The following is a 24,268-nucleotide window of genomic DNA, read 5'->3' on the forward strand; positions in this document are numbered from 1 at the left end:
TAGTTTAGACAAAGCTAGGTTTTAAAACATTGTTTCAAATAGAGAATTTAGAAATCATTTATCACAATCCCTTAAATGCATGGACATTGAGGGCCAAGGGATAACACTGTATTTATCAAATACTACACAGACATATAAAAATATGTGTATACGTTTATTAAGAACTGGAAGGCAATGCATAGAATTGAATAAGAACATTATAGACAACTTTCTTCTTCAAACAATCTGTATTGTGATTACATTGCTCATTTGATATTAAAAATACAGTATACTATATTATAGTTAAAACCTATAATCTCTACTTCATGTCATTAACTATAACACTTACCCCTCAAATGAAAGTTTAGAATGAAAAGCAAATACCTAGGTGGCTCAGCGGTTGAGCACCTGCCTTTGGCTCAGGGCGTAATCTCGCAGTCCCGGAATCAAGTCCTGCATTGGGCTCCCCGGATGGAGCCTGCTTCTCCCTCTGCCTATATATCTCTGCCTCTCTCTGTGTGTTTCTCATGAATAAATAATGAAAATTAAAAAAGAAAGCAAAGACAATCACTCCTAATCTTTTTCCTATTCACTGTGACCTATTTTAACCATGTAATTTTGTATCTTAAAATTTTTCTCTAGATCTTTATTCTAAAATGACTATTCCTCTCAAATATTCAAACTCAAAATTTAAAATATTTGATTTAGATAAATCTTTTTTAAACAACTGATTTGTATCCACCTCTGTGGAAGTCTTGCTTTGCTAAATCTGCATTTTCAAAAGCAGCCATTCCCTTCTAACTAGCAACATGTAGACCTGAAGGCCATGAAGCACTCGCAGCACTATCTTTACATTTTACTTAAATTGGGCATAATCTCAGGAAATCATCTGCAACTCCTTGCAGTTAAGTAGGTTTTTTTTTTTTTAAGTAGGTTTTTTCTAAGCCAAGAACAAAACAAAACAAAAAACACTAAAAACTCCATGTTATTCTGATACCTAAAGTTAGTAAAGCTCCTCATTCTCTACCCTCATTTCACTATCACACAGAGCCATTGCTAAATGATAATATATTTAAATGAACAGAAAGCATTTAAATGTATGCTTTGGAGAAAATCCGTTTCTGTTCATATTGCTGGTAACATATCTCCAGAGCAATTTGAAATGTCTTCAATACTAATAATGCAAGTCTAATATAGAGTTGCTCCAACCCATTAACAAAGAAACTCCTCTTCCAGCAACACATCTGAACAAAATTATTTTTTAAAAAGTCAAATATGTGCATGAAGATACTCATTGTATGTAATGATATAAGAGTAAGTAGCAACTGTAAAATAATAATAAAAAACTTGAAACCACTTCAAAACTGGCTTTGTAAATTATGTGGTATCATTAAGATGTATTATTGTGTTGCTACTACAACAAATCTGGAAGCCACGTAGAAACTAAGATTTATACGATCTAACAGTAAAAGAAGCAAAAATGCTACATATGCCATAATTATCAGTAAGTAAAAGATTGGACACATTAACAAGAACTAGGGGAAACTATGCAGAAATAAGAATAGGACAGCGTGTGTGATTAACTTGGTCTTTTTATTTAAAAAGTACTTTTGGGGTACCTGGGTGGCTCAGCAGTTGAGTGTCTGCCTTTGGTCCAGGGCATGATCCTGGGATCCCAGGATCGAGTCCCACATCAGCCTCCCTGCAGGGAGCCTGCTTCTCCCTCTGCCTGTGTCTCTGCCTCTCTATATCTCTCATGAATAAATAAATAAAATCTTTAAAAACTAAAATAAAAATAAAAAGTATTTTCAGCTTTTCAGTCATAAAAATGTCTTAAAAGAATTTAATGTAAAGGGAAACAAACCCAATAATCAAAATGCAAAAGCAAAAGTAATATATCCTAGCTCCTAATGTTATTTCTAAATGTACCACCTACTTGCCTTTTAGGTTTTACAAGTAAACATTATCTATGTTCCAATCGTGAAGCCCTGCATTCATACACAGCAGTATAGCCAAAGAGAGTTTATTTACAGAGGGCAGGACTGAACTTTGCATGTGAGCACATACAGAAAATGATAAAGATCATTGTGTCCTATTAGTAATTTACGGAATTGTGATTTGCTCCACCCAGTACACCTATGATTGAATTCCTCAACCATAAAATCATTGGGACCAAACAAGTACTGATATCTTTTATCTAAACCCTTTTTTCTCCCTGACCATCAGTTAACATATTTCTTATGGTGCTTTTCTTCTTTTTATAGATTCATTTGTCTTAGTTATAAATTAACCCCACAAGCAACTCTCCCTACCACCCAACTCTGTTTCCTGTGTACCATGTTTCTTTTTACATGCACAATTGATGATCTAGGGGCCATTTAAACTGCCAGTTGGTAAATGACACCCAAGGTATCATCTCTAGATTAATAATAAAATTAAAAACTCCTCAGGATAAAGGCCCTCAAGCAGAGATTCTCCTCACAGCTGGGCACCCTCGCAAAGAAGTAAAGTTAACTGGTGGAAACTTCCATTATTTCTTTTTCGCTTTTCAGAACAATTGTGGTAAAAGATCTACAACAGAAAAATTTACCATTTTAATCGTTTTAAAATGTAGAGGTCTGTAGCACTGAGTAAATTCACACATTGTTCAACCATCACCACCATGCATCTCCAGAACTTTCTCATCTTCCCATACTAAAATTCGAACTCCCCACCTGTCCCTCCTCCCAGATCCTGCTACTTGCTGTCTTTTCTGAATTTAACTGCTCTAGGTACAAACTTCTGTTTTTTTCTCAGTTTACTTGAAGTGTGTAAAAATAGTGTAGTTTACTAAACTGGATGAACACAGAGTTGCTAGTAAAATAAAAAACTTCACAGAGGAATGCCTAATACATAGCATTTCATTTTTCTGCTCAAAGGCTTGGATTCGGACCAAACACTCATGTTCAGATGCCAAAGTATATACTTGCCCCTTACTTTGTCTTTAAAGAGGCTGGTCTTTTCATTTTAAATGGCTTTAGGTTTTTCTAAAGTTACACTGATTTTCAAAGCAAACTTAATGCTGCTATTTTTAAGAATCAAGTTCCCTTAGTACTACTTAAAATCACTGAATTCCCAGAAATTTTTACCTAAAAATAGTGTGATCTTCCCTCATCTTCGCCATTCAACTATAATTCTTAATTCTCCTAACTCTAAGTTCAGGTGTTGCCTTGGGTAATGAAGATTGGTGGGCCAAGAAACTATTAATGAGATCTCAACACTTTCACCGTTTGGTTTGAAAATTCAAATCAGACCCTGATCATCACCACTACAAACTTTGCTAAGAGATAGTTCCCAAGGAGGCAGAGCTTCATGGAGTTTTATCGTTCACAAGTCTTCTAGGGGACTGGAAGTAACTGGCTGAAGTATTAAAGTGGAGCCCGAGCTTGTGGAAGTAGAGATGATAGTGTGCCTACTAGGATCAAGAAACAGCTCAAAGAGTCTCCTTGATGAAGAGAATGCTCTTGCTTCCCTAAGATATGCAAACAAACAGAAACTCACCCTATAAATCAGTGAAAATCTAATGAGAACGATTATTTAAGGACTCCAGTGGGACTTTTAAAGAACTTTTTATTTTGAAATAATTTGAGGCTTACAGCAAAGTTGTAAAGACAGAGAGCTCCCATGTACCCTTCACTTCGCTTCCCCTACTGTTGACATATTACAACCACAGTACAATGACCCAAACTAATAAATTAACATTGGCACAATACAATAAACTACTTTCTTTGGACTTCATCAGTTTTTCCACTAATGTACATTCTCAGCCCCGGGATCCAATCCAGGATCCCACACTGCATTTAGTTGCCATGTCTTCTCATTCTTCTCCAAATCTTGGGTAGTTTCTCAGTCTTTTTTTTTTTTTAACAGCTTTACTGAGATATAATTGATATACAAAACTGCACATATTTAACTGCACATTTATTTATCCAGTCATTTATCTGTATCAGTGTGGAATCATGTATATATGCATTTTATTTGGGGAGCTATAATCCAATAATGTATTTACTTATTTTATTGTTCAAATTATTTCAGTTTTGGCCATTAGGAGCTGGAAAAATATGAGCAATAAAATAAATAATTGTAGTATCAGATTTTAACTCCCCAAATAAAATATATATAGATGAGTATTGGATACTGAAACTTCTTTCTCCTTTGAGAGCAAGGATCATGGTCACATGGCCCAGAAGGAACCAGGCAAGATATTTTTATTTTTATCCCAATTTAATTGTATCACAGAAACCTAAAATAATGTACTTGAGACTTAATTCTAAGGATCTAAGTTATTTTTCAACTTCTAGGTCACTTTCCTATCTTTGTTTTGTCTTAGACAAATACACTACTGTGTTCTCCTTCAACTAACTGGAAAATCATACAGCAGAAAGTATTCTGATAGCCAAAATAAAAGCTAAGAAATTTTACAATAAAGTACTATGAAAAATTTGCCCATTCTTTTGAAAAGATACTTTAAAATACCAATTTAGTATAATAAATTCTGCCTTTACCTACCCTGAAAGGGCGACTCTTGTTTGAGAAAACGGCCTTCTTGTATGCTGCGGCTTAGAGTTGGCTTCTTTCAAATCTGAACAATTAAAAAAAAAAAATTTGATATACACATACTCAAAATTTTTATACAACCTACAATGCCAAAATGTACAGGCACAAATAAATGTATTTTCTCTGTTGGATTTCATTCTGAATGCTTGTTTTCCCTTAGCTTATTTTTATATTCTCTAGAAGTAACCCACAGACTATCAACTATAAATCATGCAGGGCTGGGTAATCTTCTTAAATAGACATGTATTAGATTTACTTCACCTACTTTCCTATTCTGTCACTGATCATGAATTAAGGTCCTTTATCTTATCCACCTTTAATGTCAATTAATAATGAAATATATATTACTGGACAGACTTAAGGAAAACTAGATCTTAAAAGAATTAATAATCTCAAAAGACAGGTGTTTGCCAAAAGTTATACATAGCAAATATGCTATTTATTAAAATGCAGACCCTCATTCTAGATGGCATATGCCTATTAATCCTACAGTAAAAGTATAGTCATGTATCACAACCATTTAGGGACAGTAGATGTAGCACATTCCATGTGGAGATTTTTAAAAGGAAGACCCAGAGAGCAAAGTATTCAAGTAAATGTGCCAAAGGTCTCAGGATTCATATCCTTGGCTCTTATGAAGGGCTCGGGGATCCTAGAATAGCTGTACATTCCATAAAGACAAAACAGTATCTACTGCCAAAAGCCTTATCATCAGGGCCTTAATAGCCCAAACTTCCAAACCCAAAGATCTGCACGGTCTAACTTATACAAAATTCCAAATTTTTTTCTTTTTAAATTCTATACTTTTGCAAACTTGGAACTCACAAAAACTATTCTATTATCTGATATATAAGATCAAAGTAGTGAATTATGAGTAAAAAACATTTTCCCATTTTGTTATTTCTAACAGGAAAGACTACAAACCATAGCCAATGCATTTTGTTTGTCTAGCATTAGTAAGTACTTCTCTTTGGGGATTGAAAACTTAACGTAGACTCAACATTAATAATAATTGCTTGTTTTCAGAATGGGACATATACTTCTATAGGAAAAGCTGATTTGTCCATGTTTTAGACCTATATGTTTTGTTTTCTGACTGATTACTGACTTGTAGCAGAGCAATTTACATACATGCCTTCTGTTAGTCAAAAACAAAAGGAGTATCTACACCAAAACTATTCATTGTATATAACATATATAACAAATGAGAAACAACTTTATCTATAATGGATTATCACTTTGACTTTTTTTTACATAAGTTAAAAAGGGCTTAAGTATATGGGGGAGAAAAGGAAGAATATAATAAAAATTGGAACAAAATTTCTATCTGAAAAATTAAAGAATGCTGACTCCAGGTTAAAATGAAGTCATAACAGCTTTCCTTGACACTGGTCCCAATTTCCCTTTGAAATACATATGAATTCATTAAGAGGTAGACAAGAAGAAAGTAAACTGCCATGTATTCCAGTTTCTGGCCCCAAGAGTTGGATCAAAGAGAAAACTGGGTCGACCCCTGCAGCTTTCAGAGGCAGAAAGGATTCTATAACCTTCCCCAAACCCTTCCATAGCTAAGATCAGTAATCTCCTCCCTGTATCCATTTAGAATTGTACTGTACCACACATAGAAGGTATGGTTTCCAAACATAAACTATAGTCAGGAAGAAACAAGATTCATTCTAGGGGTAATATATACCAAAGATTATAGTTCTTTCACATTCTTTACCTGGTTAGTTAAATTGGTTTGTATTCATTAGATTATAAATCCTTTTCCTCATCCCTAAATGCCAAAGAACTAGGCTGTGTAAACAGCAGACCAACCCCTGACATTTCAACAGAACCCACGGTAGATAGGGGCTGTTCATACCTACTCATCCAACTTTTTAGGTTCGTTTTTTTCTCCCAACTTTCTAGGTTCTGCTAAAAGTCATCTCTCAGATGTAGGTAGATAATAATGCAGGCCAGGGGGCAATTTACTCAGACTAAGTTGTCAGAAACGGTACAAATGGTAGATGTTGACTTCAGAAATAGAAAAATAATTAACAAGGAAAGCCACCAAAAACTTATCAAACAATTACTTCCCCCAAAAGCTCTGGGTCTAGATAATTTTCTAGATTATTTTTTTCTAACTTTCAAGGAAGAGATAATTTTATTTTTTTATTTTTTTTCATTTTTTCTTTTTTTTGATAATTTTCTTGTTACAAAACTATCTATGAATAGAAAAAAATAGTGACCAAATTAATTTTTCAAAAGTAGCATAATACTGATATTAAAACCTAACAAAAAACAGAGAAAAATTACCAGTCCTACTGATTAATACTAATTGAAAGTTATAAATAAAATGCTAATGAACAAATCCAATCATATACTAAAAGAGCAAACCACCATAATTATGTTGGATTTACCTCAGGCAAAGATTTACCATCAGAATATCTATTAAATAATATGCCACAGCACTAGGTCAAATTTTAAAAGAAACCAGATGATTATCTCAAACAATGCAAACAAATACTCAACAAAATTCAACACCCATTCTTGACATTGTTCCTTTAGAAAACTAAGAAACTTTAATAATAGGAATATTTATCTCACTCCAATTTACAACTAATATCATCTTATTTGTTAAATACTATAGCAGCATTTCCCAAAATGTGTTCTATAGATAACTAGTTCCTTAAGACTTTCCAACAGAAAAAGTTTTCATCACAAAACAAATTTGCATGTTACTCCTTTTCTGAGGATTAATAAGGTACATAAGCATTGTATATATTCTATGGGCCCTACATTAAAAAAAAACAACAATAACAATCTGCCTTAACTCAATAGTTCTCAAATTTATCTGAACATGTCTCTTCACTTCCTATTATTTCACTCCTCAACCCACTTTACTGTGGTTTTTGTCGCCCACCCTTCTGCTGAAACTAAGGCAAAACTTACAAGTTGTTTCCTTCTTGCTAAATGCTTTAGACTTTCTTGATTTTCACTCTATTTATCCAAAGCTGTGCTGGTAAATGTTTAACAAGCGGTTTCTCCTTACAGGGAAAAATGCTCTGGTTGGCAGCGTCTGCCAATTTCTGTGATGTAGACTCCCACCACGACTGAGTTCAAGCTACCCATGTGATGTCACTGAGCAGTGTTGGGAAGAGCTGGTGCAATGGCACAAGCCACCGGGTATTTCCATTTGGATAAAATCAACATGAACACAACAATGTAAAATAATTAGGAAGTGCCGGTGCTATGTTTATCACCTTTGTTGTTGTTGTTTGACATAACTTGTTTAACTGCAAGTATACACTATTGTATTTTTAAATAATGGCCGTGGATGATAATGGGCTCACAGAAATGCTGAAAATCTAACGAGCTGGTCTAAGCTGGCTCCCGCACACTGGTTTTCTGCAGTATTTGATATTTTGTCCATCCTTTACCACTGAAACAGTCTCCTCCTTTAGCAGCTTGGAGACCACTTTCTCCTAGTTCTTATCCTGTCACATGACGACTATTCAGTGCCTCTTCTTTCTGAGGTTTTCTATCGTATGTGTCCTGAAAGTTCTTTCTTGGGTCACTCTTACCCATAAACACATCTGCTTGTTTATAGCTCCCAAACCTTTATCTGTAACCACAACTATTCTCTCAAGGGTTCTAAGTCTGTGTTTCTAAATTTTGGAGGGACATCCCTACCTAAGAGTCTTTGGGAACCTCAACCTCAACACCACCCAAACTAACTACCCATCTTCTCCCTCTAAAGAACCAAAGAAACACAACTCAACACATAAGTGGGCCACTCCTCGTTCCCTGCAAGATTAAAAAGAATTCCATTCTTTACTCAGGTCTTTCAAAATACATTCTAGAAGACTCAGTTCATAATCACAAGCAACCTTTCTCCTATCCCTTTTCCCTACTTCTCTTCAATTTTTTTCACACACCACCCTCTCCAAAATATCTCCTTCACCAAAACCTCTCCCACTAAACATTTTCTTCATTCCCATCCCAGTAAATTTATAATCTCTCCCTCTTCCTCCCTTTCTCAGCACTTTATCATGTCCTCCAGCTTTCACATCAAGTCCCTTTCTCCTCATTCTCCAGCACTTCCTCACAAAAACTAGGAAATGACCTTGCAAGATCAACTTTCTAAGGGTAAAGAGAGTGTTGTATTGTCAAAAGAAGATTCCCTTTGGGGGATCAGGGGAAAATGAAAATAAATGAACACGCCCAAATGACTAATTTTTTATCCCATCAAACCAAATCTCTATCCTTCCCCTAAATAGCTGACTGATTCCATTAGAGGCCAGATTCCAGAAGGGCCAATTATATTCCTTCCCTAGATTTTTATAATATTCATACAAAATTTGCTATTATATTTACTTATCCTAGCATGACAAAAAAAAGTCTTTATTTTGATTAAGAAGAATCTAAGAGAGAAAGAAAAATGGAAATGAAGAATCTCTTAACAGTGGTGGTTTTAAGTGATGGTGGAATTAATGAATGTAAGTTAAAGATTTGGTGATATGGCTTACCTTGCCACAAGTAACAAGTACTTCAAGTTTCTTAGCACTTAGGAGACAAACTGATGCAGTGAACTGAACCTGAAAGTTTAGATTTAATCCATAGTTACACCTGAATATGGCTATACTTGTGTAGATCTAATTGCTAAGTGTGGAACGGTGGTAGTGGTGGTGGTGGTAGAGTGTAGACATTTCCTTCTCTGGCAAGTTACTGCAAAATTAGGCTTTTGTTAAAGAGTGCAAGACAGGGTGGCTATGTTCAAACTGCTTGGGTTCAAAACCTCATATTATCACCTGGCAGATTATTTTTATGTTTCTGTGCTTATTTCATCATCTGCAAAAGAGAGATAATAGTGTGTACTTTCTATGGTTGTCGGGAGAATAAAATGAGATAATGTATGTGATGCTTAAAATAGAGCCTGATACAGAATAAGTACTCAACAAACATTAAATATTACTATTGATAGCTAGATTACTTTTTTGGTGCTTGAGATAATTAAAGAATAGTCAGAAGGATAGTTAAATGGAATTTTGGTGAAAGAGTTTGGAGTAAAGGGTAGACTGAATGGAAAGAAAGCATTCTCTAAACAGGAAATCATATGGTTATATTTATAAATCAATTATAAAATAAGCTATCCTAGTGACAACATTACTCCAAAAAGTCATGATAGCTATTTAGGATTAGGAAGTAAAATGAGACTGTAGATTTGAAATAAAAACTGACAATTATTTTTTGAGCATCTGATACTTGTTAGCAGTGTTCTGGGCACTAAGGATAAAGAATGAACAAAACAGACAAATGTTCCAGCTCTTGTGTAATGGCATATACGAAGATGTAATAATAATAATAAAAAAAAACCTAGATCCTGAAGGATCATGTGATATATCTCATATATCTGTCATTTGGAAAAGATAAATAAAACTAAAGTTGTTAGAGACAATTAGTAGTTTCTTCAACAAGTTACTATGCTTTACTAGATTTATAAGTCAAGGTCTACTGACCCCCTCCCTCCCAAGTGAAGATTAGTGATTAAAAAATCCTTTATAAAACCAAAGTCCATGTATAAGTGATAATCAATTTTATTTCATCTCAGAAAGAGCAACATAAGCATTTTATGTGAAATTCAGAATAGAGACATCCCTACTTCATCATTTGACTAGCAGATAAAAATACATTTCCATATTAGAGACCTAACCAAAGAGATGTTAGAAATTGGGAAACAGAGATAAAAAGAAAGAGAGCCATCAGAGAGAGAGAGAGTAACAGAGACCGAAAAAAAAAAAAAAAAAAGGAGGAGAAAAAAAGAGACATCTCATTTCAAAAATGAGGAGGAATAAAAGAGGAGGGGTGGGAAAGAGGGAATTACAGGAGCTAGAGCAAAAACTGAGGGGACACCCAGAAGACCTCAAAAATCCAGATCAGTCACAGGTAATAACTTTTTACATTTAAGCTCAGCTATTCGCTTTGGATATAAGCAACAGAAATGATCATCATTGGTAATTTATATACTGTACAGAACTTAAGAAACCATCAAAGTTTTTACACTGGTAATTACATACAAATGTTACCTTCAGACTATCTTTGCTTTTCTCTAAACTCACATTCCCTTCTTTGATGTCTATGTTCATATAATTTTTCCATTTGAAGTCCTTTGTCTACCATCACTCCGCGTTCAATGAACAATACTCAATAAATATTTATTGAGTACCTACTACATACCAGGTGTTATTCTAGGCACAATTCAAATTTTTTATACATATTTTAATGAAAATGGGCTTTTTTAACAAAATATTCTACCAGACATGAAGAAAAATGATTTTTTTCTTCAGCAGCTAACCTTTTGCTTCATCTGATACCCTTACTACTAAAAAAGATCCTTATGAAAATAATGTCACTTACTTAAAAAAAAAAAAAAGCATTCTAGAATTTTCCCAAAAATCTAGTGAGGCTATCACTCCTGTATAGGAGTCTAAATCCTCAAGATCCTCCAAAGTACAATTAATTTGTGATAATTCCAGCTACTAAATGTTGACAACAACAGTTTGAAGCTTGTAATAACTAAATCGAAAACGTTGAGTAATAAAAGTTATTTGACCTTTCCCCAACATCAAAATGGAACCCTGAAGACATTCCCCAAATAGGTAGTCATGGCTGGTCTTGTTCAACCAAAGCAATACATCACAGGAGGGAGAACAAATGATTTTAAGATCAGCATGACTGTGATTTAGATAAGTTGCTTCTGCAGATGTTTCATTACTTGTGAAAAACATCACTTGAAAAAGGAACTTACCACAAATATTAAAGGTGGGATGATGGCTGAGAAGACATTAGAACCATACTTTCTTTTAAAAGTACTATGGAACTAACTGTACAGATATGCTTAAAATGTATCAGATGTGCATTCAAATTTAGAGAAAAATGTAATTTCAAGTCCCGATGAAAACGTTCACTTAGTATATGCTGGTTTTCCAATACAATCAATGACAAAAGAAATAAGTCTATGAAGTTAATATTACAGACTAGGGAATTGCTAGGGCATCACCCTGTAAGTCATCTAGTTCATTTGTCCTATCAAATAAGACTTCTTGACTGACAGCCATTCAGATTCTGCATAAATGTCTCCACTAGCAACGTATTCACTTAGGCACAAGGCAGCCTTCCTGCTAGTGGACAATTCCAATTCACTGGAATCCTTTCCTTACGCTGAGCTGAAGCATGCCTCCCTTTAATTTCTAGCTATCCTCTGGCAATGGGCTGTCTATGACACAGGAAGCTCCATCAGGGAAGTGACCAGTCTATCTTGCTTACTGCTCCAGTCCCAGTGACTAGCACAATGTGTGACACATAGTAAACATGCCATAAAAATGAGTACATGGCTGATGACTGCCCCACAGGACTCAGTCACGAAGTTCAGTGCATTTGTCCTGCAGAGCAGTGGTGCTCTAACTCGGAGGTAAAGGAACTCTTCTTTTCAATCCGTTGTGGATACTTTTGTAAAATGCAAAATTATGTGCTTGAATGTTATGACAAAATAAAAATTTTAAATGCTTATCCTCCCATTTGCATTTACCTTGTACCAGGTCAGAAACTAAGGGTTTTATGAGCAGATCGGTCTTCATTTTCCCTACCTCTTTGTTCCTACAGGCCCTCCTCATTTTATGTCCAGATGTTGCGATAGCCTCCTGTTTTCCCTGCACACTACTGCCAAATTAATCTCCTGATTAAATCATCTCACTCCTTTTCTCAAGACCTGGAATCTCACCACTCCTTATAAGATAAAACCCACACTCCTTTGCCTGCATTCCAGACCCTTTCTCATCTGACCTAAAATCTGTATCTCCGACCATATTTCTCCTACTCACATACACGTGCTACAGCCACTTCAAATGCGTTGATCTCTGCAGAGTTTCCCTCAATCCATGCTTACGCACTATTCCAGGCTTTGTTTTCTTCCACTGGAAATTCCTTTCCCCTCCTTTTAGGCCGCCTCAAACCCTGAACTTTTTTTGTCGCTGTTTTATGGAGCAAAATTCACAGAACATAAAATTAACTATTTTAAAGTGTACAACTCAGTGGTTATTAAGCACATTCTTCAAGCTGTGCAACCAGCACCTCTATCTAGTTCCAAAACATTTTAATCACCTCAAAAGGAAATCCTGTACCCATTAAGCAGTCACTCCCCTTTTCCCCTTCCCCCCAGGCCCTGGCAACCACTAATCTGCTTTCTTTCTCTATGGATTTGCCTATTCTGGATATTTCATATTAAAGGAATCATGCTTTAGTTCCCCTCTTTGTTTCTTTTGTCTCTTTTTCTGTATATTTTTTAGTTTTTTTCCCCCATAAGGTTATCCTGTCAACCTCCAAACTTCTCAAGTCTAGTTTAGCCTGTCCCTTCTCTACATGGCTTTTTCTGGGTACACCCTCTACTCCACACTGATCCACCATTCCCGATATTTGTGTAACACTTGTTTTCTGTCTTACTTATTTTAGCTCTTAATCATATACTGCTCTGAACTGTCGGTTAAATGTTTCAATTCTACCCCATTTTGATTCATGTAGGTTATAAACAATTTCTTCTAGCAGCTCTGGTGTCTCCCTTTGTGCCTAGAACATACCTGAACACGTGTGCAATTCTCTGGGTCCAGCCATACACGAAAGAAAAACAAATTAAGAAAACTGAAGTCTGGATTGTCGGTGAGAGAAAGCTCCAAGCCTATTGGAGTTCTTCATCTCTCAGTTCTTCATCCTGTTTTTATCAGGCTCTACCCTCCCCTGCCATTTTGCTTCTCTCTTGTATTGTGTTTATGAGGGCCCTTCTTTGCCCGAGTAGGAGGTGGACAGGTGTGGCTGCAGAAGGATAATGGCAGGCTGCCCAAGGGTGGAGAGGGTGCAAATTCCCTGCATTGATCTTTTGCTAAGAGACTCCTCTACCTTCATTCTACATCAACAGATTAAGGCCTCCGGAGAAGAGGGGTTGTGCAGAGATGTCACGAGGCCACATAAAAGAAGATTCTCTATTTGCTTTTCTTCTATACGTGAATCAGTTTCTTTGGTATTTTGGTTTGAAGTTGTTCATAAACCTGTATCAGCCTTGTGAAAGGATATTAACTGTTTAATAATTATGATAATACTTATGATTCATATATGAAATAAAGTGATTAAATTATGTTATATATTATAAGTTAATTAAAAGGCCAAAACTTGACAGTTTTATCTAATACTTAACAAAATGTTTGAAAAGGAACTTGTTTTATTTTATGCATGAGTAATAAGTCTAAATGACATTCTCTATTGTACATTACTATGAGCTTTTCTCCAGTTGTAGTGCTAAATAGAATTTGTTACAGTTGCCATTGGAAGCCTCCAAACAAAAATGTAAAACACTTCTCTGGCCCTTAGGCCATTTAAAACCTGTTTTTCTGACCAGAACAACTAAAAGATCCAACATAGAATGCTAAAGTCTGTAATTAACATTTTTTCCTCTTTTCATATCCCATTTTGCCTGCTTTAGAATAGTAAAATGGAAATCTCTTGTGGCATTAATTTCAAATCATTATATATCATTAAAAATGTTAAATAAAATAAAAATTAAGATTTTAAAGACTAACTTATGGAATTCCTTAAATATGTATAGTAGCACTAAGAATACCATATATGTGACCCTGAAAAAGCACAAAATTGTCCTCAAAATCAAATCAAATTTAAAAACATTTATAAGGTACTTAGAATGCACTCAGCCTCCCTGCGCTACAGGCTGTGAATTAGGGAAATCAAATCAAGTTTAAAGTATTTATAAAGTACTTCTAATGCATCCAGCTCTCATGCACTACAGGCTGTGAACTAGGGAAATTAAATCAAGTTTAAAGTATTTATAAAGTACTGACAGTACACCCAGTTCCCTATGCTATAGGCCATGAATTAGGGAAGGTAGGCAGTACATATGTACGTATGAGGAATAAAAACTACAACATCATTTCTATCCCTTATGAATTAACAATTATGCTTAGTACACAGAATTGGTGCAGAAAAATTATAAGACATGACAGCAAAGAATCCGCAAATACAATGTGTAATGTAGAATATGGAACACGTTAAATTACATTTCAGAGTAGATCTGCTTTCTAATGGTTTTACTTCAGCTCAGATTAAAATCAGTTTGCATTTTCCAAATTTGAAAACTGGTGGCCAGTATAAATATTTTACATACGTGTTGTATGACAGAGGAAATCAACCTGACGTTTAAAAATCTAATGTGCATAATAAAGACAAATTAATTGTGTGTCTGTATTGTGCTTTGCTAGGATCAAAGATTGTCCCAGCAGACACAGTGGAATACACAGAATGAATCATGTGTGTGGCCTAAAGACAAATTAATATGCTGTATTCCACTGCTTAGTTATTTTCTCAGCTTTTACGAGCTATGGTCATTTGCTCCCTAGTGTTAGATGCTGGTTTATCTACCCAGCATGGTGTGCTCTCAAGACTGAAAAGTATTAGTCTGACTGTCTGGCCATGTTTCCAGGTGGGCAAATTTTACTTCCTATGTAGGGATATCTAGTGTTGAAAAGCAAGAGGTCTTAGAGTCTGTAGAATTGAAAAAACTGTAGTGAAATCTGAAAAATCTGAGTTTGCCAAGTCAGTCTATATATGAATGGATTAATTGTATTTTACTTCACATAAATTCCTTCAAAATGGGTCTTCCTCATTATGATTTCCCCCAAAGTGTCAGATTATTCAGAACTTATTTTTAAGTGGTCAATAAAACATTTTCTGTCAATGTAACATCAGAACTAAAATGGTAGAAAATTTTTATGTGAATACAGAAATTGGAAATTGTTATAATAAATACTCTGACCAAAGGATGCACATTTGAAATAGTATCTGGATCTCCTTTTACTCAAATATTATATTCTAAATATGTAAACGCTCTTTATAGGCTTTTAAAGAAAAGTAGCTAACTTTGTTTCTCAGGGGGAAGAAGTGGTTTTGGTTGTTGGTTTGTTTTTTAATTTTAACAAGATAGTCCCAGTGAACTTTGCTTTACATTTCTATTAAATATAATTTTTTTGTAAATAAGGTTACACATTCACTTGCATAGTTCACCCCTCCAGTATATTCACTGTGACGACATTATACATCATCCTTCTGCAAAGTGAATAATCACCTTGTCATTTGGATTTTTAATAACAGTAATACCTTGTTAACAAAGGATTCGTTCTACCTCTTTGTTAATAACTCTGTTACTCAGAGAGAAGTAATGTAATATTATGTTATACATAGTATACAATTCATGAATATAACCTAAAATAATATAGTATTAAGGGATCCAGAAAAATATTCAAGGATGCAAGTTTTCCCCTATTCACAACCAACTCAAAGATAGCCACCTGACTCCATGCTGGTCTAGCAATGCTGCCTAAGATTGTGGCCTCCTCCTAGATACCACCCCTCCCGCTACTGTTCATTTTAAATCTAGTTAATAATAATTGTAAACTCCAGGAGAGATGGAATTTGTCTGTTCATTGCTTTATCCTTCTTCTCTAAAACAGCTGTTGGCACAAGGCAGGATCTCAATAGATACTTGTTGAATAAATAAAGCTTCATTAAAAAGGGGCTTCTTCTCAGTTGATTTGAGAGGTGTCATCATACGAAGCTTGTGTTACCTACAAATTCTAAGAGCTATAAGCTGAATTGTGTTGGCTGAGGTTTGCCCTGGGCTGTACTAAGGACTAAATAATCAGAAATGGGGGAGGCAGAAAAAAGAAATATTTAGTATTCCTGATAAAAAAAAATTCTAAAAGCTTTTAAAACTTTGTTTTCATTCAGATAAAGGTTATTCTAAAGACATGAAGCTAATATAAACTTCTCAAAAGAAGTTCCAAAGAAAGTGACAAGAAAAATATAACCTGTAATCTGGGTTAAAGGCAAAACCACGTAATTTTCCCTTTGGGATTTCTAGAACAATGCAACAGAAAAAAGGAAAAATTAATTAATTCAAAAGCTATTTCTCTGTGTGTGGTGTGCACATACATGTGTGTAAAGATGTATTGCTCTGTGTATGTATGTTTACATATTATATTAAATATATGTTATATATTTAAAAATATACCTTTTACAGTGTTCACTCAGAAGTTTGACTAGATTTTTGGAAACCTCAATTCACTTGCTATTAAATTCTATCCTATCATGGGATCATTTATATTTATAAAGAAACATAATGTGTATATATATATATATATTTTTTTTTTTAGAAAAAAATCTAACAAGGTTGGCTTTAAAATAAAATAACTCCAGAAACTATTTTTTAAAAAGCTCTGTTTGTCAGCATATGCTAAAGATCAAATGGGGAGTATAGGCCCAAAGAAATAAACAAAATCAAATCTTATGTATGGCTGAGAAAATTAAGAGGCTATACCAGAGATGGGTTATTTTTCTCCTCCCAAATCAAGGCTAGTCAAGCAAAGAGTACAGATAAGTCTAATATGTGAAATAAAATTGGGTATAACCAAAAAGAATTCATGTGGTACCTTACATTATCATCAATGCTTTCAAGAAATTAAATAGGTAGAAGATTCTCAATGTTTAATTGACTTCTTGCCTTGATTTTTACTAATCAGAGCTATAAATATACTAAAAAGCAGAAAAGCTATAAATATATGCTTTTGGTTACAGAAATAATTTTGTAATACTGGCTGAACTTTGGAAAAGAGAAAAATACAAAAATATTTTAAAAGCCCTACATAACCTCACTATTTAATATCACTGTCATAAGTTTTATAGATTCCTTCCCTTCTAGACTTTTTCATATATACACACTTATATAAAGTTGCAATCAATAGTGCACATAGTTTTTTGCTACTTTTTAGTTAGTATTTTTGATTTATTACCATTTCTAAATTGTCACTAATGATTATATAACATTCCACATAGTGATCATACCATAATTTACTTAATTATTTGCCTGTTATTGAATATTTAAGTTACTTCCAAATATTCGTTCTTGTAACAATGCTTTTATAAAAGTTTTTGGGTATATTGCTTTCCCCATATCCTCTGTGTCTTTGGGAAATGTTCCAGAAATAGGGGTATAGCATTCTAATGTGTGATATACTGCCCAATTGCTTTCTAAGCACCCTGAACTCAATCACAGGTGACATCAGAAATATATGAGTACCAGTTTCTTCAATTCCAGAACCAAAGAATTTTAAATTTAAAAAACCAAACAACTACCATCAATATTCACTAGGAAGGATACATTTTCTACTATTACTAACTGGAATCAAGGCTTAGATCCATATCTTGTAAGTCTGTTTAATGTAAATCCTCTAGGGGTGAATCATCCTCAGTGACGTTATAAAATCCAGTCCCAAAGTTGTAGTCTTTGAGACTCAGGATTGCTAGCAACTAGTCTAAGGTAAGAAGAACCAGTGATGCTCAGATTACAAAGCGAGCTGGCTAACTTCTCTTGACACAAGCTTACTGACAACACTGAACTTCTTTAAGTAATACAATGCCAAGCCAGTGTGGTTAATTTTATAAGATAACCCCAAGAGAGTCTATCAATGGGGAGAATACAGCCAAGAATTTAACTATAGTCAAGGGTAAGGTCTATTAAAAATAATCCAAACTAAGCGCACTAATCAAAGGGTCTAGGCCATCACATGAGATGCAGGAATGAGGGGGTTCCAAAACAATATCCATCAGAATCTCCCCCCACCCCAGAGAGCTTGTTAAAACACATCCCTAGAGTTTCTGATTTAGTGGGTCTGGGTGTGGCCTGAGAATTTGCATTTCTACCAAGTTCCCAAATGATGCTGATGGTGCTGGTCCAAGGACCACACTTGAGAACCACCATGTTAGATGATTTCATCGTTCTTTTTAAAACATTTATTGAGTGCCCACTAAGTACTGTGCTATATGCTAGAGATAGGAAGATGAGTAAAACCCAATTAGTACCTGCTTCAAGAAACTACCTATATTTTTGCAGACATTGTACTGCTCTAGTCCTAAACACCAACAAATTTGGACCTCATTGTAAAGCAAATTTAAAAATATATTATACTTTAAATAAAGTCTTTAAATAAAGTCTTTAAATAAAGTCAGGATGTTTCTAATTAGTTCTAAATACTTTAGGAAAACATGTAGTAATTCCACATTGGCAAATGCCTGGGTATTTTCTTCACTCTTCTTGTATTTTGACATATGTAAATAATTTGTTAAAGTATCTTCTTCATTTATATATACACCATTCGTATGTTTGTTCTTTTTCATAAACTCTATCCACTATACAAAACAAGAGAAAAAATTTAAGCACTTTTCCACATGCGATCAAAAACTTGTTTACACCGGTCATTATCAACTGACAGAAAAGAACAACGTTTAATAGAGTAGGACTCTGAGATTCTCTGTTTTAGATTCCGACTTCTGCAACACTGTGGAAAAAGTGAAGGAGGTAAGCAACGTGCTCAGTCATAATGTATGAGGGTGGCCCAAACCTAACTGTTAAACACTACCTACCAGATGATTCAAAGAATTGATGAACTTGCTGTTGACATAGTTACCAAGATTCTACTTCCAACAAAGATGTGTTGGCTTGCCATAACAATTCTTAAGCAAAAAAATTAAAGAAAAAATAAAGCACGTGTTAAGTTTCATGATCGGTGGTTCTGGGAAAGCATTAAGCATTATTTATATTTCAGTATATTTCTTCCTGATGACTGAAAGGTCCCCCTCGTTTCAATCTACTTTAAAAGTCTGGAAGAACTAACTCATGGAGACTCTAGATAATTTGACTAGCATCACAGAGAAAATAAAAAGATAATGAGAGGTATTATTCAGATCTTTGATTACCAACTACTACTCATGACCTTAATTTCGGTAACGTATCTTCAGAAAGTTGATGTTGGGGGACAACATCACAGGTGTTTTCTTTGAGGGGGAAAAATGGTTCAAGGAAGATTTGTATTGATTTTTAAGAGAAAAATAAAGGCATTTATGGGAGAAGATATCCTTTCTTACCACTGCTAGTTCCAATAGTTATTTTCCTATTTGGTTTCAGAGAGACTGGTTTATGGGGAAACTAGAACATGAATCACTTTAATTTTATTTTTCCTTCTCCAGATCACCTCTTTCAAACTCCCACATGTGTTTCTCTCCCCTAAAGGCCTTGTTTTCAGGTAGCAGGAACTGGGAACTAACATCTCAAATTTTTGCTAACAGTGGTTTAAAGAAACTCTGCTAGGAATACTGGCATTTTGAAAGTGGACTTCAAACTTTCAAATGACAAATAGTTTTAGAGGTGGAATGACAGCCAGTCGGGTGGGGTCAAAGTGAAGGGCTTCTTTCCAGCACTTTATCATTGTACTCAGGCAACCTGACAGGTATGTTTTCCCACTGCCTTCCCTGTAAAGGAAAATGCAGTCCTTAAACATACAGGATCAAAATACCCTCTTTCCATTCACTTTCCCAGATTCTGTCTTGAGGCAACTTAGAGAGCCAGACAGAGTAACAGTGCTAGGTGGCAACTTTAGAATTTAAAGCTATTTTAAAATTCTATGATGTCACTGAGGACCAGGGTTAATTCTTAGAAACCAACCTTATATTTGAGGTCTATGTACAGTAACTGCAATCTGCTGATTGTGGGAGTTGACCAAACACACATCTCATATACTCCTACTCAGGGTATTTCCCTATTTTTCTACCTCCTTCATATCTCCCTCCTCCTTATCTGTGGTAAACTGTGAAGGAATTCACACCCCGGGTTTATGCTAATATGAACTCTTTCCAGAAGGTCAGAAAATTTGTCTCAGTAAGTCTTATCCACATTGTTAACTCTCCTAGAAGAGTCTACAAATTAAAGTGGTTTAGAAAAAAACCAAAACAACAGTGAATCTGTTAAACTAGCAATGAATTTATTTTCTAAAAGCAATAAAGTGGAATAAAAATGTTTCCTAAACATATACTTAATAAAAATTGAACTAAACCATTATATGATCTGTTTTAAATCCTGATAAAGTTTTAAATCTCAATTTTAGTTGATTCTTGTTGCATGAACTGATGACTTCATTTCTTTCCTTTATCTCTGAGAAATCATGGTAGGGAAAGGAGACTCTCTACACCCTGTCGCAAAAAAGATTTTCAAGTTGAGGACGGCCTGGCTGCTTGGAATAGCTGAAGGTATAACAATGATTCTGAGAAAGCCCAAGCTACTATGAAGAGAGTGGAAGTAAATATTGCTCCCAGTTCCCTACCCCAAAGGGTCAAGGGAACACTCACCTACAGACACTGGCCTAAACCTTTCTTTGCCCTCTGTCTCCCCACCCCTTTAGCTATATCCCTACATGGGCTCTGGAGCTCCATATTCCTGGAACAGAATGGGGTTCAGACCTGAAACCAAGTCCCTTACTTTCTTGCAGAGGAGACACATCACAGTAAAAAGCATTACTTAACAATTCATAAAAAGAATTTAAAATGTTTTATTTGGATGATGCATGGTTAATTACATGCTTTTCCAATTATTCCCTCCTAATTGGTGGGCTATTAAGAGGCATACTCACTTTTGAGTCTCTAAAATCCGATTTGGGGTTATAGCTTGTTAGAAAAAGACTCAATTTTTACAACAAGTACAAGTCACTAGTCTTTTAGTCTGAGATACTAAACTTGTCTTTTGATCTGAAGGTTCACAGGCCTCATTATAAAACAAACCGGCTCCTGGGTAACATACATTAAGCACTCACAGGCTGCACCATAAAAATATGTAAGGAATAGAACTTTATCAAATAAAAGTACAATCTGCACCTAGGTGGCATTAGACACGCAATGTTGACACAAGAGGATCCACACTGTGTCTACACAGGACTCACAAAGATATTATCAATAAAACAAAAAATTAGTCATCTGATTTTTCATCTAAAGTCATCAGGGAATAGGAAATAAAATTTTACATTGAATACTGATGAAATATTTCCAGAAACACTTTATAAGTTGATCACCACACAGCAAGCATTATCTTTAGCTCATTCTTTGTTGTTGTGTTGTGTTTTGTTTTGTTTTGTTTTGTTTCTTAAGCAGGCTCCACGCCCAGCATGGAGCCCAGTGTGGGGCTTGAACTCACAACCCTAAGATAAAGACCTGAGCTGAGATCAAGAGTCAGATCTCAACCAACTGAGCCACCCAGACACCCCTCTTCAGTTCATTCTTAGCAATGATCTCAAAAATAGCGCTAGGGTACCATCCGCATTTGTAGAAGAGTTAGCTGTGACATGGACAGCCATGAAGGTTCTCTTTAAAATATCTGCTCAGTTAAAATTCAGGGCAAGGTCATATCATTTAAGATACACAGGTTTGCTGATAAAGTCTTAAAATCATATAAAAAAAAAAAGCACAGAACAATAACTGCAATACTTTTCCCATTTCACAGATGAGGAAATGGCCAGTTAGAAAGGATAAGTGGTTGATGGCCATTACCACCCTGACTGTGTTGGAGCTCATCTGATCTCAGAAGCTAAGCAGGTCCGGCCTGCTTGTAATGGGGTGAGAGAAAGCACAAGTGACTCACCCCACTGTAATAAGTGAAAACTGTGAAAAGTGTAAATACTCATATTCTGAATTAAATATTCAGTATTAAAATGTTGGTATGTATTGACTATTGAAGAAAAAGTCTCTTAATATATTAACTTCTAAAAAATAAACAAATAAGTATATACTACTACTGGTGATAATTTTTGCCGTTAACATCTACGAAAGCGATCTCCAAAATATGGTCTATTGTATTTGAATTGATTTCCTTCTAACAACCAACTTCAGTATTTTAGGTAAATAAAAATTAAAACATGACATTTTCATTAAATAAGCTCTAAAACATCTGCTATTCAACTTCTCAAAATCTACCTCTGTATTGTAATAAAATAAAAATAGTAAATAAGAAACTTTAGGAAGATTTCAAATAATCTTCAATTTAAAAATCTTTCATCTAGAATGGTATGAACCTAACTGAAGTATGATATGTGGGGGCTGTCTATGCTTACAAGATGGTTATTCACAGATATTACCATACTTTGGTGGAGTCAAATTATATCAGTTTTAAAGGATCTTCGTAAGCACTTTAAACCGCTGCCCTTTTTGTTGCTTTTAGGCCTCAACTACCCTAACGTTGGGATCTGCTAGGAAAAATAAGAAAAGCAACTTAGAAATTCAGTGTAACTATTTTTTTTATGTAGGGAGCATATGTTTACATTTATAGACTGGTGACTTAAATCAAGTTTTCTAGATTAGTGATTTTTTTAAAAAAGCTCTACAACTGGTATTTATTTAGTGGAAACCTAATGAGATCAAAACCGTTTTCCAGTACATTTTGCTACACCTTAGGACATATATTTCCAAGTTCAAGTGAAAATGAATTCGCCAAGACACTCACAAATTAGAATGATGACATTTTCTGTGTTATCCATAAGCAAATAGATATACACATACATCCTATGAAAGAAGTAAAAGTATGGGCCAGGATTTAGAAAACATTTGTAAAGTATTATTGTAACACTTTTTCTGTGCTTCATGAAAGTCTGTTGTCATTAACAACCATTTCACAATCTGAAAACTAAATGAAATGTGTTAATACTGGTATTCACAGCAGTGGCTTTCACAGAGCTTTGACATGCATAATTATCTTCATAGTTAAGTTTAGTGGCAAACATCTTATTTTCAGAGAATTATAGGAGATAGAAAATAAGTATTTGTTTACTGTCCTATAACTTACTAACTAGAAGCAATTAACCATGATCAGTAATGCACTTCTAAGTCATATTCCTAAAGTCAGACTTTGTCTCCTGTGTAAATTTTAAATGTTATAGAGATTTTGAAATTAATAGTGATTTTTTAAAAAAAAATTATGACTTGTTTAACTGTAATTCTGAAATATATGAAATGAACATTAAGGCAGTGTGTTCCTTTAAAAAAATAGTATACTTAATTATAAAAATACCAATCACAAAAATATTTTCAAAGTATCTTAAGTGTAATAAAGAAGATCATGCCGGCGGATATCTGAGTTTTACTTTTTTAAATTACATGCCTTTAAGTTTAAAAAAATGAAAAAACAATGTCCAAAAATCTTAGCCAGAATTCTCCACATCTTTATACCTCATCAACACCATGCTGTTACAGTAGTTATCATAAAGACTAAAAGTGAACTTTCAAATGGGAAAAAGAATTTTTATTTAAAAGTGAAATAACCACTTTTTTCCCCTTCCAGTGACTTATAAAAGATTGAGGTGGTCACTAGTTGATTCTAAGATGTTCTAAAGTGATCAGCAAGTATCACCTACCATATAATTTAAATAAAGGAGAAAAATTATGTGAAGTACACAGGAAGGCAAAAATAGGTTTTGACACAAATTTCATTTTTTGGCTAACAAGACCCTTAGTCTTGAATTTTTGTATGTTACAGAGTACTATTAACTACGGAACGAATCCGTGAATCCGACTGAAAATAGACAACACAAAAATTATGTTAAAACGCGAACAGGTTCTCTTGAAACATTACTCAGAACGCTAGGTGGTAACGTGTGTCTTCCATACAACAGTCATAGGAGTGTGAAGCATTTCTTTAAGAAAGAAGCCCCAGGGAATGTCTATCTCAGTCTCTATACCAGAAGGGTTTCCTAAATCATCTAATACCATCAGTTCGGTTCTGCTT

The 24,268-nt window shown here is 34.6% G+C and overlaps 1 protein-coding gene and 1 long non-coding RNA gene across 7 annotated transcripts in view; one reads left to right on the forward strand and one right to left on the reverse strand.

The window, feature by feature from the left end:
- The window catches only part of PPARG (peroxisome proliferator activated receptor gamma), a 130,956-nt gene that overhangs the window by 105,301 nt on the left and 1,387 nt on the right, over nucleotides 1–24,268 (reverse strand). For 4 of the 6 annotated variants that reach the window (XM_072785088.1, XM_072785089.1, XM_072785087.1 and 1 more), the window contains exon 2: nucleotides 4,528–4,600. The exons of the other annotated variants lie outside the window; for them this stretch is intronic. The gene's annotated coding sequence lies outside the window, so the exon portion shown is untranslated. The remainder of the gene's footprint in view (nucleotides 1–4,527; nucleotides 4,601–24,268) is intronic. 6 annotated transcript variants of the gene reach the window in all.
- LOC140611254 (uncharacterized) lies at nucleotides 20,124–22,237 on the forward strand. Its single transcript, XR_012012531.1, has 3 exons — nucleotides 20,124–20,383; nucleotides 20,662–20,751; nucleotides 21,995–22,237. It is a non-coding gene; the product is annotated as an uncharacterized lncRNA (long non-coding RNA).

Source organism: Canis lupus, chromosome 19 (genome assembly GCF_048164855.1).
Source record: "Canis lupus baileyi chromosome 19, mCanLup2.hap1, whole genome shotgun sequence".
NCBI lineage: Eukaryota > Metazoa > Chordata > Mammalia > Carnivora > Canidae > Canis > Canis lupus.